A 6619-nucleotide genomic window follows, 5' to 3' on the forward strand; every position below is an offset into this window, starting at 1 on the left:
GATATGAATATAATATATTCATATTATAGAATATTATTCATAATAATTCATAAAAAAAGAATGAAATTTTACCATTTGCAACAACATGGATGAAGCTAGAGAGTATAATACTAAGCAAAATAAATTAGAGAAAGACAAATATCATCTGATTTCATTCATATGTGGAATTTAAGAAACAAAAATGAGAAAAGAGAAAAAGAGAGAAAGAAAGAGAGAGACAAATCAAAACACAAGACTCTTAACTATATAGAACAAATTAATGGTTTCCAAAGGGGATGTGGGTGGGTAAAGTATGTGATGGGGATTAAGGAATGAACTTGTCATGATGAGCATCGGGGGATGTACAGAATTCCTGAATCACTATATTGTACACCTGAAACTAATATAACACTATGTTAACTATACTGGAATTTAAAATAAAATAAAATAAAATAAAATAAAAGTAAAATAAAAAAGAGGTATCCTGCAAATATAAATTATGCTATTTTTACCTTTCTAATTATTGCTCTTGTCAATTATATCAGCTATATCAGCTAGGGATAAACACATTCTAACATATAAAGGGAGACCTATAAGACTCGTGACTGATCTCTCTACTGAGACTTGGCAGGCCAGAAAGGAATGGCAGGATACCTTCAATGTGATGAAAAAAAAAAAATATGCAGCCGAGAATCCTTTATCCAGCAAGTCTGTCATTTAGAATAGAAGGAGACATAAAGGCCTTCCCTAACAAACAAAAACTGAAGGAATTCGTCACCACTAAACCAGCCCTACAAGAGATCCTAAGGGGAATCCTGTGAGACAAAGTACCAGAGACATCGCTACAAGCATGAAACCTACAGACATCATAATGACTCTAAACCCATATCTTTCTATAATAACACTGAAGGTAAATGGACTAAATGCGCCAACCAAAAGACATATGGTATCAGAATGGATAAAAAAAACAAGACCCATCTATTTGCTGTCTACAAGAGACTCATTTTAGACCTGAGGACATCTTCAGACTGAAAGTGAGGAGATGGAGAAATATTTATCATGCTACTGGAAGTCAAAAGAAAGCTGCAGTAGCCATAGTTACATCAGACAAACTAGACTTTAAATAAAAGGATGTGGGGCGCCTGGGTGGCGCAGTCGGTTAAGCGTCCGACTTCAGCCAGGTCACGATCTCGCGGTCCGTGAGTTCGAGCCCCAAGTCAGGCTCTGGGCTGATGGCTCAGAGCCTGGAGCCTGTTTCCGATTCTGTGTCTCCCTCTCTCTCTGCCCCTCCCCCCGTTCATGCTCTGTCTCTCTCTGTCCCAAAAATAAATAAATGTTGAAAAAATAAATAAATAAAAATAAAAATAAAAGGATGTAACAAGAGATGAAGAAGGACATTATACAATAATTACAGGGTCTATCCATCTGAAAGAGCTAACAATTATAAATGTCTATGCACCGAATACCGGAGCCCCCAAATCTATAAAACAATTACAAACATAAGCAACCTTATTGATAAGAATGTAGTAATTGCAGGGGACGTTAATACCCCACTTACAGAAATGGATAGATCATCTAGACACACGGTCAATAAAGAAACAAGGACCCTGAATGAGACATTGGATCAGATGGACTTGACAGATATATTTAGAACTTTGCATCCCAAAGCAACAGAATATACTTTCTTCTCGAGTGCACATGGAACATTCTCGAAGGTAGATCACATACTGGGTCACAAAAGAGCCCCTCATAAGTATACAAGAATTGAGATCATACCATGCATACTTTCAGACCACAATGCTATGAAGCTTGAAAACAACCACAGGAAAAAGTCTGGAACACCTCCAAAAGCATGGAGGTTAAAGAACACCCTACTAAAGAGTGAGTGGGTCAACCAGGCAATTAGAGAAGAAGTTAAAAAATATATGGAAACAAGTGAAAATGAAAATACAACAATCCAAATGCTTTGGGATGCAGCGAAAGCAGTCCTGAGAGGAAAATACACTGCAATCCAGGCCTATCTCAAGAAACAAGAAAAATCCCAAATACAACATCTAATGCACACCTAAAGGAAAGAAGCAGAACAGCAAAGACAGCCTAAACCCAGCAGAAGAAGAGAAATAATAAATATCAGAGCAGTAATAAACAATATAGAATCTAAAAAAAACTGTAGAGCAGATCAACGAAACCAAGAGTTGGTTTTTTGAAAAAACAAACAAAATTGATAAACCTCTAGCCAGGCTTCTCAAAAAGAAAAGGGAGGTGACCCAAATAGATAAAATCATGAATGAAAATGGAATTATTACAACCAATCCCTCAGACATACAAGCAATTATCAGGGAATACTATGAAAAATTATATGCCAACAAACTGGACAACCTGGAAGAAATGGACAAATTCCTAAACACCCACACACTTCCAAAACTCAATCAAGAGGAAATAGAAAGCTTGAACAGACCCATAACCAGCGAAGATATTGAATCAGTTATCAAAAATCTCTCAACAAATAAGAGTCCAGGACCAGATGGCTTCCCAAGGGAATTCTACCAGACGTTTAAAGCAGAGATAATACCTATCCTTCTCAAGCTATTCCAAAAAATAGAAAGGGAAGGAAAACTTCCAGAGTCATTCTATGAAGCCAGCATTCCTTTGATTCCTAAACCAGACAGAGACCCAGTAAAAAAAGAGAACTACAGGCCAATATCCCTGATGAATATGGATGCAAAAATTCTCAATAAGATATTAGCAAATCGAATTCAACAGCATGTAAAAAGAATTATTCACCATGATCAAGTGGGATTCATTCCTGGGATGCAGGGCTGGTTCAACATTGGCAAATCAATCAACATGATACATCACATTAATAAAAGAAAAGATAAGAACCATTTGATCCTGTCAATCAATGCAGAAAAGGCCTTTGACAAAATCCAGCAGCGTTTCTTAATAAAAACCCTTGAGAAAGTCGGGATAGAAGGAACATACTTAAACATCATAAAAGCCACTTATGAAAAGCCCACAGCTAACATCATCCTCAATGGGGAAAAACTGAGAGCTTTATCCCTGAGATCAGGAACACGACAGGGATGCCCACTCTCACCGCTGTTGTTTAACATAGTGTTGGAATTTCCAGCATCAGCAATCAGACAACAAAGGGAATCAAAGGCATCAATTTGGCAAAGATGAAGTCAAGCTTTCACTTTTTGCAGATGACATGATATTATACATGGAAAATCCGATAGACTCCACCAAAAGTCTGCTAGAACTGATACATGAATTCAGCAAAGTTGCAGGATACAAAATCAATGTACAGAAATCAGTTGCATTCTTATACACTAACAATGAAGCAACAGAAAGACAAATAAAGAAACTGATCCCATTCACAATTGCACCAAGAAGCATAAAATACCTAGGAATAAATCTAACCAAAGATGTAAAGGATCTGTATGCTGAAAACTGTATAAAGCTTATGAAGGAAATTGAAGAAGATATAAAGAAATGGAAAAACATTCCGTGCTCATGGATTGGAAGAATAAATATGGTCAAAATGTCAATACTACCCAAGCTATCTACACATTCAATGCAATCCCAGTCAAAATTGCACCAGCATTCTTCTCAAAACTAGAACAAGCAATCCTAAAATTCATATGGGACCACAAAAGGCCCCGAATAGCCAAAGTAATTTTGAAGAAGAAGACCAAAGCAGGAGGCATCACAATCTCAGACTTTAGCCTCTACTACAAAGCTGTAATCATCAAGATAGCATGATATTGGCATAAAAACAGATACACAGACCAATGGAATAGAATAGAAACCCCAGAACTAGACCCACAAACGTATGGCCAACTAACCTTTGACAAAGCAGGAAAGAACATCCAATGGAAAAAAGACAGTCTCTTTAACTAATGGTGCTGGGAGAACTGGACAGCAACATGCAGAAGATTGAAACTAGACCACTTTCTCACACCATTCACAAAAATAAACTCAAAATGGATAAAGGACCTGAATGTGAGACAGGAAACCATCAAAATCCTAGAGGAGAAAGCAGGAAAAGACCTCTCTGACCTCAGTCGTAGCAATTTCTTACTTGACACATCCTCAAAGGCAAGGGAATTAAAAGCAAAAATGAACTATTGGGACCTCATGAAGATAAAAACCTTCTGCACAGCAAAGGAAACAACCAACAAAACTAAAAGGCAACCAACGGAATGGGAAAAGATATTTGCAAATGACGTATCGGACAAAGGGCTAGTATCCAAAATCTATAAAGAGCTCACCAAACTCCACACCCGAAAAACAAATAATCCAGTGAAGAAATGGGCAGAAAACATGAATAGACACTTCTCTAAAGAAGACATCCAGATGGCCAACAGACACATGAAAAGATGCTCAATGTCGCTCCTCATCAGGGAAATACAAATCAAAACCACACTCAGATATCACCTCATGCCAGTCAGAGTGGCCAAAATGAACAAATCAGGAGCTATAGATGCTGGAGAGGATGTGGAGAAATGGGAATTCTCTTGCACTGTTGGTGGGAATGTAAATTGGTTCAGCCACTCTGGAAAACAGTGTGGAGGTTCCTCAAAAAATTAAAAATAGACCTACCCTATTACCCAGCAGTAGCACTGCTAGGAATTTACCCAAGAGATACAGGAGTACTGATGCATAGGGGCACTTGTACCCCAATATTTACAGCAGCACTCTCAACAATAGCCAAATTATGGAAAGAGCCTAAATGTCCATCAACTGATGAATGGATGAAGAAATTGTGGTTTATATACACAATGGAGTACTACGTGGCAATGAGAAAGAATGAAATATGGCCCTTTGTAGAAACTTGGATGGAACTGGAGAGTGTGATGCTAAGTGAAATAAGCCATACAGAGAAAGAGAGATACCATATGTTTTCACTCTTATGTGGATCCTGAGAAGCTTAACAGAAACCCATGGGGGAGGGGAAGGAAAAAAAAAAAAAAAGAGGTTAGAGTGGGAGAGAGCCAAAGCATAAGAGACTCTTAAAAACTGAGAACAAACTGAGTGTTGATGGGAGGTGGGAGGGAGGGGAGGGTAGGTGATGGATATTGAGGAGGGCACCTTTTGGGATGAGCACCGGGTGTTGTATGGAAACCAATTTGGCAATAAATTTCATATATTGAATAAAAAGGCTAATGGGAACAAGATTCTCTAAATTCTTACATGTTCATAGCAACTTGTAGCCTTTATACTTGAAAGTCAGTTGGTTATATATAAAACTCTTAGCTTACATTTTTGTTCCTTGAGTACCTTAAATAAATGTTATTTCACTGAAAAAAAATAAAATAAAATGCTGAGGCATACTTAACATCTTGTATATTTACATATCAAATTATTTGTAAATCATCTTTTTCAACCAAATCTTTTTTCAATTCAATCTTTTTTCAACCAAAAAATATTGAATTATGTGACACTGGCACCCAATACTAGTATAGTGATACAAAGTATAAAGCTGATAGTTGGCTTATATTTTTACACCCATCCCATCATTTAAGAATGTAAAAAACCAAAAAGGGCTGCAACTTTTTACATGTAGCACACTTGCCTAGGACGTATCAAAATCATATATTGTAACTCACTAAAACTGGTTCCAACCAGCTATAATTGAATAACTGTGAATTTGAAGTGACCCACATCTGATGTCGATAAACAATCATAAACCTCAAGTAACACATATATGACAGACTCTCGCTGGATTGGATTTGACTGAAGACTTTCCTGACCAATGACAATGAATTTTGTCTTAACCAATGTCATATGGATGTATTGATTTGTTTCACCTTATCTAGCGTGCATCCGTGTTAGCAGAATCACAATGAACTTCGCCTTTAAAACACATGCAGGAGCCACTCTATACATTTTTTTGCCAGTGTGTTCTCTTGTCTAACAAACAAAAATTCAGAGCACATTTTGTTTACCAATATAGTGGTATTTACTGATCAATGTATGCCTTTTCTTCAACAATACAGACTGTGGGTAAGTTATAATTACAAATAAATATATGTCAAATGATAACGTAAACATTGATTTAGGAATCCTGAGTGATCATTTTTTCCTTTTGCTAATATGCATGTTTCCATTTGAATAGTATCTCAAGTATTTTTTAAAATTAGAATTTTAAAAGAAACATTTATTTATGCCTTTTTCTTAATATTATCAGTAAGTAGTTAAAATTAATCTTTTTACTCCTTAGTTTCATAAGTTGTTGACAGTTTACATTTGAGGTCCTTACAAATCACAGGAATCTGCCTCTTTTCTCATTTATGTGTGTATTCATCTCCAAAGTCATATATGCTATGGTTTTAGGGAAACAATGGATATGGTAACATCTGTTCAAACTAGCTGGTGGGATATTATTTTTCTGTTGTTCATAAATTTATATAAATGATCAAATTAAAGAAGAAATCTCCTCAATTGCAGCAGAATAGTAATTCTCAAGTGTGTTCCAGGAAACACTAGTTTCTTTAAATTCATTAAGTGTTAGATGACTATAGAACAAGAAAAACAAAAAAACAACTTTTCTGACCAATAGGATTGGGAGGTGCTGGGTTCAACAAAGTTTAATAGTTTTTTATACTGAATAATTTCTCTGATTACTTAAAACAGT

This window comes from Herpailurus yagouaroundi, unplaced genomic scaffold (assembly GCF_014898765.1).
Source record: "Herpailurus yagouaroundi ecotype Mexico unplaced genomic scaffold, PumYag 139, whole genome shotgun sequence".
NCBI lineage: Eukaryota > Metazoa > Chordata > Mammalia > Carnivora > Felidae > Herpailurus > Herpailurus yagouaroundi.